Genomic DNA, 14,892 nt, shown 5'->3' on the forward strand with positions numbered 1-14,892 from the left:
TACAGAATCTGATTAGCAATCGTAGCTTTCAAAAGCCACTGTCAAACTCTGATCTTAGCAGTAACGTGTCCTTTAGATAAGGGATCAAATATTCCTCCATTCTATATATCGTATGGACATGAGACATGGATTGTAATCATTCTCTATGTCCATGTGTTGTTTTCCCGATTTACGATTTATCACGACTAACAACAGACTACAATTGAACACATCAACTTAGTCCAAGCTTGGCCAAGCGCTTAGGTTTGTCATCACTAAATCATTGAGGGGCCCACAGATATCGCTTTTATCCCTCTTAGGGTAAAAGGAACAGATAAACTTCGACTCATATTCTTGTACTATTTACTCATCAAATCACACACAAAAATATGTTTTATAACATCAAGTTACTGATGCGTTTACGTATTATCAATGCGGAACCGACTCGTAAACAACAACTCATATGTCTCCATTTCAAGAATAAGATATTATCGTCTCACAATCACTCGTGATAAAATCCATGAAGTGATTCAAGTGAGCGTAGGGTTAATCCAATACTTAAATCATATTTCAGAAGTACTCACGAATACTGCAACAAACTTGTGCTATGTCTAAACACTTAGACAATCTACAGTCGGATTCATGACAGTCTTACCTCATTACCTACTTCCAAAGTATGATCGAGTTTGGATGGTTTGAATAATCTTATTATTCAGGAACTCAAAACATGCGAAGAGAAACACAAGAATAATCGAATCCAGTATGGTCTCAACACTTTTGAGTATAAATAAAACACTTATTATTTAATCACCATATTGATTACACATTATTCATTGCATAATTTTTCGATTAATCAACTTCATATTTGAATTAAAACAATAGTTATCCCATGCTCCAAGCATGCACACTATGTTTACCTATGGTCCTTTCTTTGTGAAATAGATCAATAGAAGACATTTCCAGTGAAAATCATTTCACAATTCCAAATCTTTATCATAAGTGTAAGATTCTAAACTATCATGCAATGATTCCTTTTCTAATGTGTAGGCACCAAAGTCACAGAGACTTTGACAATTACAAAACATTCCATTGGAAATTGTTACAAGACAATTCCATAGATACGAAGGCTCATATTCAAAGTACATTCCTATTAACACCCTTCTAGCATAAAAGTTTCTACACATAGATTCTTAATATCCAACTCTCATTATGGAAACACTTCCATATATGCCATATGACCACTCATTATTAACAGAATCCTGTCTATTCATAATAATGTCAATACAGTTTACTTGAGTCATATCCGGTCCTGGTCCTTTTTCCCTCTTAATACCCTAGGCATTTGGAAAATCAGAACATGTGAATATTATAACATATGGAATCGATCATATACCTGAAGCATATGGGATGCGATTCATAATGTCTCACATAGAGATATGATACTTTACCAGTCTCTTGCTATAATATTTCCATATATATAGAATTTCCAATGTTGAAACATTTCAAGCTGTTATTCATATATGCTTATGAATAAGTCTGATTAATACTTCAATTTAAACCTTTAGATTCGAAATAAAGTATAAGTATACTCTCCCTTACTATAGCAAACCAACTTTTCAAACTCTGCTACTTTGCAAATCAAAACTTTGTTTCATATAAATATCATTGCTAACTCGCAACACTTATCATAATTGTTATGCTCCCACTAGCACAATAATTATGTCCTTACTAGTATAACACTTATGCTCCCACTAGCTTCGACACGTACCAAGAAATCAGTTGGACTTCTAGAAATAAATACTTATTGACTTTCTTACCAAAGTTCAAAATTCTGATACAAGATTCATTGATAAGACTTTATCTAGGCTTCTCAAACTCATACACCTTTCGTTAGATAGCTCATATGTATGTTTAAACTATTTCAGAACTTACAACAGTAAGTCCCGAAAGTTCAGACTATTTTCCATTTCTCACAATTCGAACTAGACATCTTTAAAAGGGAGAAATTCAAGTTAGTTGATTCAATCCTTAATATAACACCCAAATGAAATATTAAGGCTAGGATCCAACACAATAATTTACAATTTGGAAGAGGGATGTCGTAATCCAATTGTAAACTATTTGTCGGTAGGTAAATGACGATTTACCAATTCCACCACGAAAACGAAATTTCAAACAAATTAGGTTTTAAATGAAACTCCTAGATCTTTTAAGATTCACTGATCTTTTCAATGGCATGTTTAATATCGATTATGCCCTTCAAGTTTGTGACTGGGATACCGAAGATCACAAACAAGGTGTGAATAACCATGCAAATTAGTTTAGTAGTCTTGAAGACGTTTATCACCTAATCAATGTGTCGGTTAACCACACACGCTCGATTGATCTATGATAATCTACGAGCTACTCATTGCCATCCTTCATTAGTCCCATATTAGTGTGCCGGTTAACCACACACGCTCCACTAACAACCAACAAGGTGTAATGTGCAATTTCATGGGTTAGCATCAAATTCACATTTTTCCTAAAGTAACTAAGATTTGGGAATTTATAAAAGTATTTAGTTACTTCGTATTTCATTATACTTATAATGGAAGTTTGTGTCCTATCCTACCCTTTCGGCTAACGACCCTCCACTAGTCAAGGATGCGGTGAGTAAGAGTGGATACCCAATGCCTGTCATTTTACATGCCGCTTCTTTAAACACCCTTTATAGACCAGCTTCGTGAATGAGGCCTACTAACAGTAAGACTGACTGTTTACTTATACATATATAATATATTAGATTTTTAATTTTATATAGTATAAGGGTGTATTTTAAACTTTTAAAATACTACATGGTTTAATCTATTAATAAATTAGACTATTAGTTTAATTAAACGTAAACCATGTCATTATGGATTTATTAATTCTCTCTTTTAATTAAGCACTTAATTAATTTAATAAAACCATAAGGGCGTAATTTGAACTATTCAAACTATCAAGGTTCTAAATTTATGATTTCAAAATTAAAGCTATTTAATTAAATTCTAAATTACAAAACCAAGAGGTGTACTTTTGAAACTTTTCAATAACTAGGGTTTAGGAATTTAGTATTTCAAAATTAAAACTTTTAATATAATTTTAAATTCCAAAACTTGAGGGAAAATTTTGAAACTTTTTAAAACTTTTTAGATCAAATTTAAAATAATTTAAATTAATCATATAATTTTATCTTTATCACAAAATTTGACCTAATCCAATATTATATGGTAAGATAATTCAAATCAAATTCTACAAATAATTAATTTATCATATAACTAAGTAATTATCTTAAAATTGACAATTATCTTTCAATTAGATGAGGATAATCATTATCATAATATAAAATTCGAATTTTAACAGTTAAAACGACTTATGGTAATTATCCTAGTCTAATTTTAGCCAAAAATCCGAAAAATCTGCCATCAAGACCGAGTTCACGTCGTGAGCATTATGCTCGCGTCGTGAGGACCCACCACCTCGTGGTGACTTTTACCACCTCGTGGTGATCAGGCAGAAAGCAAAAGCGGAAATTTTCTAACTTTAAACAATTCACATTAGCATCACATATAACAGAAAAACGACCTAGGCTCTGATACCACTGATGGGTTTTGAGCATTACAACATTCCTATGCCGTACATGGAACCCTAATGCTTTGGATCTAGGTTTTTCTCAAGTTATACATGCAAATAATCATCCAAAGCATAAATCCTAATACTAGCATACCAATTTCGAAATTCATATGTAAAATAGGGTTTGGAACATTACCTCACTTGTTATGTAGCAATAACAAGAACTCTTTGACCTTTGAAAGCTTAATGCCCCAAATGTTGCACCTCTAATGGAGTGACAAACACTCAATGCAAGGAGGATGACTTGGGAGAGAAGGATTTCGCCACCTTAGGGTTTCATAAGAATATTGGGCGAAAATCCCTTTGTATGGGGTCTATTTATACTTGTGGCTGATAGGGTTTTAGATGGAAACCCTAATGTGACTGCTTAGGCCTTAAGCAATACAAGGAACCCTTCTAGAAGGCCCCTTGGACGAATTCCTTATGGGCTTCCCATAGAATTCGTCCATCCCTTCTACAGGGAGTTCACAGACCAATTTACAACTATCAGATAATTGCAATATCAGTCCCCAATTAGTTAATCAGTCTCTTTTGAATACCAAATTAATTACAAATTAATTTCTGATCAATACTAATTAAATAAAATGATTTCCAAATAATATATTAATCTTGTAATATATTAATAAAACCATTTTAAGTACCAATTTATCATTCAGATAATAAATCCTACTCTCTCTCCTCTTGTCATCCTATCAAGTTGCATGAGTGAAGGCAACCCAAAAGGACCATGCTCATAATCAAATCAAGTACATACCAAAAATAGTTATGGGCTTAGACACCTAATCCAACAGGTTTTTGATCCCAGGTTTTAGAGGAATGGAGGCTAAAGATATTAGGGTTAGGTGATGAGATAAGGAGCTTAAATAGGACCCATGACCCTAAAATAGGGTTTGGGTCTAACTGGAGTATGCAATGCGTAATTCATGTACACCATGCGTACTCCAAAGAACATTTGTGATCACTTTGCTTAGTACGCCCAACGTACGCCGATGTACACCCCGCGTACTGACCTTCACCCTAGTACGCCATGCGTACACTTTTGTACACCCCGCGTACCCGGATAAGCCCCAATTTCACCAAACTTCCGAAGGTCATAACTTCTTCTTTATAAGTCCATTTTCGATGATCCTTATATCCACGAAAAGGTAACAAGAAGCTCTACGCCTGTCTTAACTCATACTTTCGTTAAAACTTCCCAAACTAAAATCCAATTTCCAGAAAAGCCAGAACTGACGCTTTACCGAAATACCCCTTGGCTCCAAAACACAAACCGAACACCCGGATCATCTAAATTACATTACCGACACCCAAATGGGTCCAAATCTATTTTCCTCAAAGGTCCTAAGCCTGACGATACCCGATATTTGGTCACCAACCTGCAATAGGAACGATTTGGAACAGGGCGTTACAACTCTCCCCCACTTAAATTAGATTTTGTCCTCGAAATAACTCCTTACAATCCCCTTGAAAACCAACGCTTCGAACAAAACGCCTTAGTGCTGAATAAAACGATGATCCATAACTGTCGATCCAACACATTACTGCTATAATTCTGAAGCCCCATAACTTTCCGGACCTCCACACAGGTAGAACCAATTTAAAATACAAGCTCTTACCATCATAACTGAAAAAATCCTTTGACCCTGAGCATTCCAACCGATGCCCTTTGCATATAAATATCCTCAATCCATAACTTGAACTAGCATTTCAGCCGAAGTCTTATGATTCACGATAACCATTCACTGAAACGGGATATAAGAATCACCAAATCACCACTGAGACTTACAGCCTTACACCTGGTCAAGCCACCAGGTTCTCTAAAAGTCTAACTGATAAGGCTACCCTAGCCTATATACCACACTATGCCACTCCCTGGCCACATGATCAACCTACTAGATTCATAATTCAATCCCTTGACCCGACCAGTCTCTAACAGGTCCCACCTGCATAGCCATAAACACACGGGCCTCACCCACAGGTCCCACCCCATCAAGAGCTACACAGGCCTAACCTCACCTCGCCTCGGACCCTAATGGTCCTCTTCTCATGACACAGAGAAGCTCCCCACTAACCTCTCTGTCCGCCTTGCGCAAGGCACGAGTTGATCCTTCTCTAAACTGACGACCATCCCAACGATGGTCTACCACAATCTGATGAATACTACGATCCTATTATAGACTTATAACACTTCTAACCCGCCATTTTTACCACCCATGGGCTCAACACGCCTGTACCATTTCAACCCCAATCATCCTAAGTCGAATTCGCATCCAACTAAATTCTAATAAGGTATTCGGGTCATGCTTCGAACCCCAAAGCCTTCATCATACAAGAACAAGCAGAGAGGCTCTATCACCACCCTCAACCCGGATCCATCCACAAGCCTATTATACCTTTCAAAGAAAACGCCGACCAGCTGTTGGAAGTTTCCTGAACTCCCAACTTACACAACTTCCATCCAGACGACCACTTGGGTCGTCTCTCCTCTTGACTGGGATGTGAAACTTACTCTAGTTCCATACCCTATCCAGCTCCAGGAATTCTGAACGATTCTCTCCCACTTAGATTTTTCGAAGCTCTCCCATCCCCCAAAATTTTAGTGGATTCCCAACCCATCTTATCTTCATATAACACGAACCGACTATGCCATGAGCTTACCAAAACTAGTGTTCCATTACTAGCCAATCTCGATGATCACCCAACTCTTAAAATCCAGATGGATACTCCATTAAATCTCAGCAAGCCCGATAACCCCAATCGATTCCCATGATACAACACCAAACCCTGAAGTCCTTTATGATGGTGACTAAAGACCATAACCGTTGCTCTGAACTGGCGAATCTTCACCCTAACTTCCTATTCTCAAAAGAATCTATGAATTTTAACCATCTACAATCCTTGCGATAATAAAATTCCCATGGCACTTCCAATGAACAACATCCTCATGCTACTGCCACCACCAACTTCTTGCTACCGCTCCTTCCCTAGCAGTGGTTGTGATTTAGACCCAAAGACCTTTCCATAGATGGTTGTTGATCCTACCAGAACAAATGCTAACACTTTAGAACTCTAACTTCATTAGGGAACTAACCAGCTAATCCAACCATAAACCATCCAAACGATACCCCTGAATTGACCCCACTAACGAATCAGAACAAAAACCGAACAAACTGAAACCCGCTCAGCAAGATACAACTCACTAATGACTCTTGGCATGCAAAAAGGCATAGAACAATCCTTGATGATATAGTCCAGAAAATAATAGAGAACCAAACCAAGGATAATGCTTACCCATACCAAAACAAGATCCCAAGGCAAATATAAATACTGATAATAAACATGAAGAACGCAAAAGATAACATATCCGACAACATTTGATGAAACTCTGACATCCATTGACTGACACTGTAATGCTCGGTTCTTCATTTTTGGGGCTCCTTCTCCACCCTCATGACCATTAAAGATCCTTAAAGTAACCAGAGTAGGTTCTCTCACTGCTCCACACCTCAACATCGGACAGTCGGCCTTCTTATGGCCCACTTGGTTGCAGTGAAAACATAAAGGGCTATCCCCCTGAGGCCAGTCCCGACTGACATGGCTGGCCCTTCCACATTTGAATCAGCCCATGACCCTAGAACGACAAAACTTATCGTACTGCTTCCTGCATGTACTGTACTGACCCCAACCCTGCTGGCCCATCAATCGTTGATCTAATGTCTTGGGTCTCTTTGCAGGACCCTCAGCTGCCTGCACATGCTCTGTCGCCCCTCTTCCACAGTAGTTCTAAATCAATCTCCTTCTCCTGAGTTGCCCTGACCATCCCATCATCTGACTGAACAACCAAGGTCCGACCACCGAACCCAACGACCAATCTATCAGTGACACGCCCAATAATGCCCGGTAACTCCTCGCGTAAGGCTCGTGAAACCTCCACGGTAATCCAATCATGGTATTAATCCTCCTGAAAACATGGTGCATAACCCACCTCCGATCTTAAATGACAAGAACTGGCAATAGGATCCTCCTTTCTGAAGGATTCTAGGTCTCAACATGTTTTGGGCTCCAAATGAGTCCCCAACTGCACCGTTACAATCTCAGCCTGAAAAGCGCCGAGACGGCCATCCAAAAGCTCTAAAATCCCCTTCTTGACTAAACCAAAGATCACATGGTTCCATTCCAAAATACTGTGGGTAATCTCCGATGAGATGAACTCTTGCATGCGCTCATCACCATCCAATCAAAATGTTCAGAAATATCTAAGAATCCTCATCCCACAGGCTTCCTAGATTCTCCAAGACTCTCCCCGATTCGAGTATGGATCTTGTGTTTTCCATAGTATGGTCCCAATACTACACCTATCCATACTTTTCTCAAGAATCATCCTAAATCCTCTAAGTCACCTTCTCAAACTGCTACGCCAATGCTCGCTAAACAGCGCAACCAAACCCACTGAAACACTTCCTAGGCCTTCCTAGGTTCCGACCTCACCCTTCCATCAGCTGCTGAAAAACTCCCTGATGGGTTTTATACATAGCAAACATGCATATGTGTGCGTGCAACCCTAATTTGAGGATCTATGTTTTCACTATTAGACATATAAGCATTGAACACAAAAACCCTAGAAACCCTACGAGGCACATGTAATTTTCGAAATTAACATATAATTAAGGTTAGGATACATACCTTTATAGTTATATTGTAATAAAAAACAAATCCTTGAAGATCTTGAACTTTGGTAGCAAGCGCTACAAGTGTCGCGCCTCTAATGGCTCACAAATAAACATAACAACCAAGGATTACTATGGAGAGAGAAGGGAAGTGGAAAATTCGGCTCTAAGCCTTTATTGGAGTGCATGGGACGAAATCCAACCCTATAGGGGTTTATATAGGTGATAAGGAAGGTTTAGGATAAGGCTGATGTATCTTAGATAACCCTAATCCCTTAACCTCCTCCCTAAGGCTTCCAAGGCACCCTTAGAGCCCAAGGAAACCCTAGGACACTCTAGATTTCGTTCCCCACCTCTAATGGAGGTTCTAGAATTCTCAATGCTCAACTTTTGAACATTGTCACCATTTGTCCCTGCAGTTTCAATTAATTCCTTTAATCCCAAAATTAAATCCATATTAATTTCTGATTAAATATTAATTAAACAATATGATTTCTAATTAATATATTATATACATAATACATTAATAAATCATTTATGTTGATTTCAAATTAATTTATTCACCAAGTAATAAATTAATAAATCATTCTTCTCTCTCTAACAGTTTTCCTATTTAATTGCCAGGTTTGAAGGCAACCCAAAAGGACATTGCTACTATCAATTCAAGTACATACCAGTTATAGTTATGGGCTTAGACACCTAATCCAATAGTCTCCCACTTGGATAAGTCTAATAACTATAGTTGCAAGTATAACTTCAAAAATTGACTAGCAAATTTTAGCTACCAAAAGTTGCTGTCGAATTCTGACCTAGTCAGTGACGTGTCCTTTAGATAAGGGATCATATATTCCTCCATTCTAGATATCGTATGAACTGAGACATGGATTTTAATCATACTCTCTGTTCATGTGTTGTTTCTCGATTTCCGATTTATGACGACTGACAACAGACTACAATTAAACACATCAACTTAGTCCCGGCTTGGCCAAGCGCTTAGGGTGTCATCCCTAAATTATCGAGGGGCCCACAGATTTCACTTTTATCCCACATTGGGTAAAAGGAACGGATAAACTTTGACTCAAATGCTCACTTGTACCTACTCATCAAATCACACACAACAATATGTTTTATAACACCAAGTTACTGGTTCGTTTGCATATTATCAATGTGCAACTGACTTGTAAATTACAACTCACATGTCTCGGTTTCAAGAATATAAGATATTATCGTCTCACCAATCACTCGTGATAAAATCCATGAAGCGATCCAAGTGAGTGTGGGTTTAATCCAATGCTCAAATCTTAATTCATAAGCACTCATGAACGTTGTAGCAAACTTCTGCTATGTCTAATACACTTTAGACAATCTACAAGCCAATTCATGACAGTCTTCTCTCATACCTACTTCCAAAGTATGAGCGACTGTGGATGGTTTGAATAATCTTATTATTCAGGAATTCAAAACATGCAAAGTTAAACACAATAATAATCGAATCCAATATGGCCCCAAACTTTTGAGTATAAATAAAACTCCTTTTATTTAGTCACCATATTGATTACACATTATTCATTGTATAATGTTTCGGATAATCAACTTATTACTTGAATTATAACAGTAGTTGTCCCATGCACCAAGCATGCACACTCTGTTTACCTATGGTTCATACTTTGTGAAATAGATCAATTGAAAACATTTCCAATGATGCTCATTTCACAACTCCTAATCCTTATCGTTAGTGTAAGAACACAAAATTCTCGCCACTACTAGAATATGTTAGATTCTAACATTTTATGCAACGATCCTTTCGTAATGCCAGAGCACAAAGTCGCCAAGACTCGGCCAATGGAATTACAAAGTGCTCTATTATGAAGTCTCACATTCAAAGTACATTCCTTTGAACATCCTTCTTGCATAAAAGTTTCTAATCTAGACATAGATTCTTAACGTCCAACTCCCAATATGGAAACATTTCCATATTTGGCATATGACAACTCATTCTTAATAGAGTCTTATCTATTCATAATAATGTCAATATGTTCCATTCAATACTTTACTTCCAACTGCGCACAAGCGACCAATCCTTAGCGAACCTCAGATTGTCCTTGACAGTTGTTTAATCAATTTAGTCAAATCCGGTTCTGATCCTTTTCCCTCTTAATGCCCTAAGCATTTGGAAAATCAGAACGGTCGGATATTATAGCATATGCAATCGATCCTATACCCAAAGCGTATGGGACGCAATTCATACTGTCTTACATAAAGACGTGATACTTTACCGGTCTCCTGCTATCATATTTCTAGTTGCCATATTCTCATACTTTTGATTATGAAGAGGGATGCCGTAATCATAACCAAATTTTGAGAACGCAATTATCCTTTCCATATATAGAATTTCCTTACGCTGAACCATTTCAACATAACATTCATATATATTTGACTAAATTTGACTAAAATTTCTCGATCCAAGCTTTTAGATTTTGAAACGAAGTATAATATTCTCTCCCTTAATTATAGCAAAACAACTATTCAACCCCTGCAACTTTGCAAAGTGAAACTTTTTTTTCTATAATTAATATTGCTACATTTCAATACTTAACATAATGATCATGCTCCTACTAACATGATGATTATCTCCTTACGAGCATAACACTTATGCTCCCACTAGCTTTGACACGTATTCAGAAAACAGCTGGACTTCTAGAAATCAATACTTATTGACTTCCGAAAGTTCATATTTATGATACGATATGCTTGGATAAGCCTTTATCTAAGCTTCTCAAACTCATACACCTTTCCTTAGATAGCTCACATGTGTGTCTAAACAATTCTAGAACTTATAGCAATAAGTTTCGAATGTTCAAACTAATTGCCAAATCTTACAATTCGAACTATGAAGAGGGATGCCATAATCATAATCGAATTTGAGAGTGCAATTTACACAATCACTATCTCCATAAAATCTCTCTTAGTGAAAGTGTTTCCTCACAATCATTTTCATGAAGGAGAGAAACCTTATGACACTTAGATTTTATGGTGTATATGTTCCTATCCATGTGAATTTGTCATAACCATAATCATAAGATAATGTTTGTGACAAATCCAAACTCTTATGGACAAAACTTGTTCATTCTTAATTTCTTGCCATCAAGGGTCCTACCATTGCTTCCAAGTTATTTAGCAGCTCACCTATACTAGTCAATGCACTTTCATTGATCAAGGTGCTAGCCTTTATGCAGTCAATTGAGAACTCATAGAACTCACATGCATAAGTAACTTTACTGGAAGGGCATATAAACAAATGTGTCAACACGATAGGTTACAAACCTCAAGTCGTGTGCTAGTGATTAACAATAAGTTTACTCTTGATTAGTTCTTGAAACCTTTCAAGATCATTTAGACTCCCACTGACCTCTTGACATATAAGATTATCTTGTCAAGAAATATTCCTCGACAAACAAATACTCAAGATTTAGTGCAGATTCTTATCAAGACAAACACTACACACATTGGTCTTAGTTGGTCTTTGTCTTATCCAAGACATCACAAATTACCAATTTCAAACGTGCAAGAGAAAAACATTTTTCCTACTCCACATTTGATGAGTGTGTTCAACCTTTTTCTTAAGATTATGTCACTCAAGTCACAATATTGGAGTACGACTCTAAGACTTGATTTTAGAACAAAGTATGATTCACCTTTTTGATTTAACCATTTCAACATTTTCTGATTCCTCTTCTTAGCCATACTAGTGTACTAAGGTGTCCTTAGAGGATTAATTGTGACACGGTTATATAATCACTAAGTTAATCATAAAACACGATATTAAAGTCTTCTCCAATTTTTCAGATTAGAGAAACTTATATCTTTCTGCCTAATTGATTCTTCTTATTCGTTCTGCTATTCATCAAAATTTTTCCAATGATTCAGAATCATACTCAATCTTTTAAGTATAATCACATTTACTAATACTTTAGCAAACTATGACGAATATTTTATCTTTCTTTGTGGCGGACTTGACCAGTGCACAACATTGTGTACCAGATCTCCTAGTCCTTCACTTGACTCACATACTTATGTGAATAAGGAATTAGTCTTAATTTCCCAAATACGAAGGTTCTCATTCATCATACAATACCAGTTGCATGATTCCAAGTTTCTGTCCAATTGAAACTTAGGCGATGAGAATCATTCCTTATTTGGTAAATTTCTGACATTACCACAAATAACATAACTAAGAATCAAATCCATTCACAAGATTGCTAACAATAGAAACATTCAAACACCAATTTTCATAAAATTCATCGCAAGGAAACATAAATAAGACAAAAAACAAAATTTATTTTATTGCGGAAAAATCTTGTCCTTACAATGCGATATCAAATGAAAACTATGTAAATATTATTTAGCAATCTATCCTAACTCTAAAGTAGCAGCTAAAAATCCGACCTTTGAATCATGCGATCGAAATCCATTTCTTCATGACCAAATTCAGCTCACTTCTTTCTCTTAAGTTTCCTTTTTCTTTGATCCTGCAAAACACCAAATGTAATCTTATCACATTATGTATTATGAATCTAAAAAAGAACTTAATAGAGTTAGATAGTGGATATTTACCTGAAGCAGAGTCATACATCTTGACTCTCCCATCTCTTAGATCTCTCAGGTAGTCAGGGCAGCTTCTTGACCAATGCCCCTTCTCTTGGCAGTAGAAACACACAGATTCTTTGGGAATGGCACAAGGGACTATCTCAGACTTAGCCTTTCTCTTGCATAAGGAAAACTTTTCTGGACTTCCAATGTTGCCATTGTCCATAGAAGGTTGGGACATTGATTTACCAGAAAAATTTGCTTGACCAGTCCGCCAGATCATTTCTGATTCAGCAACAACAAGCAAATAAGTCAAATCAATGAGGGTCACGTCGTGGTCCATCATATAGTATTCTGTAATGAACTCACTATATGAGTCAAGAAGTGATTGAAGAACCAAGTCAACAGCCAGCTTCCTAGAGACTTCGACACCCAACATTCCCAATCTGTCAATATGCAACTTCATATCCAAGACATGAGCACATACAGACTTTCCATCTTCGTGTTTGCTTGCCAATAGGGCTTGAGTGACCTTGAACTTTTTCAAGTCTTCGAACACGTGGGAGAATTATTGGAGGAGGTGGAGGAAGTGAAGCATTATTTCCATTTCCACAATCCAATCGTGGAACACCATCTTCAAGTGGAAAACATTTTCCAATGTATTCGGGAAGACCATAGTTGTTAGATTTTGACATCTACAAAACGGGAGAAATTTAAGTTAGTTGATTGAGTCCTCAATAAAACACCCAAATGAGATATTAAGGCTAGGACCCCAACACAATATTCTACAACTTGGAAGAGGGATGTTGTAATCCAAATTGCAGAACATTTAAAGGTAGGTAAATGACGATTTACCAATTTCCACCATGAAAAACGAAAATTGAAGGTTTAAGTTTTAAATGAATTGAAACTCCTAGATCTTTTGAGATTCATTGAAATTTTCAATGGCATGTTTAATCTCGATTATGCCCTTCATTTGTGACTGGGATGCCGAGGATCACAAATAAGGTGTGAATAACCATATGAATGTACGTGGTGCCCTCAATGTCATTATCACCTAATCAATGTGCCGATTAGCCACATATGCTCCATTGATCTATGACAAACATTGAGTCACCCTTTGCCACCAATGCCAATCCCAACTTAGTGTGCCGGTTAACCACACACGCTTCACTAATTGTCTCGGCAAGGCTACAAAGTGTCATTCCATGGAATGCATCAAATTCACTTTTTCCTAAAGTAACTAAGATTTGGGAATTTATAAAAATGTTTAGTTAATTCGTATTTCATTATACTTATAATGGAAGGTTGTGTCCTATCCTACCCGTTCGGCTAACGACCCTCCACTAGTCAAGGATGCGATGGGTAAGAGTGGATACCCAATGGTGGTCATTTTACAGGCCGCTTCCTTAAACACCCCTTATAGACCAGCTTCGTGAATGAGGCCTACTAACGGTAAGACTGACTTTTCTTATACATATATAATATTAAACCTATAATTATATATATATATATATATATATATATATATATATATATATATATATATATATATATATATAGTATAAGGGTGTATTTTAAACTTTTAAAATACTAGGGTTTTTTTTTAAATTTTATTAAAATTTTCAAAAATTAAAACCATTTAATATAAAATTTTAAAATTTAAAGAACCTTTGATTTAATAATTATTCAAAAATTAAACAATTAATTAAAAATCAAATAAGGATTACCAATTTAAATTAAACATATTAACTTAATTTAATCGTTTATCCATGGATTTCGAAATTTAGGTAAGGATATCTTTAATTATCCAATTAAACAATTAACAAGATAATTACCAAAAATAACAACCTACTAAATTATTCCTTAGATTTCGAAATCTTCTGCTTGGAGTGGAAGGCAAGGCTTTCAACCTTGCCTAAAAAACAAAAATCATAGGGTTAGGAAACCCTAGATTTCGACTCCAAGGTGGCAAAAGGAAAAGGTTTGAAAAACCCTTAAGGAT

Source organism: Lactuca virosa, chromosome 9 (assembly GCF_052849685.1).
Source record: "Lactuca virosa cultivar CGN04683 chromosome 9, Lactuca_virosa_CGN04683_v6, whole genome shotgun sequence".
Classification (NCBI taxonomy): Eukaryota; Viridiplantae; Streptophyta; class Magnoliopsida; order Asterales; family Asteraceae; genus Lactuca; species Lactuca virosa.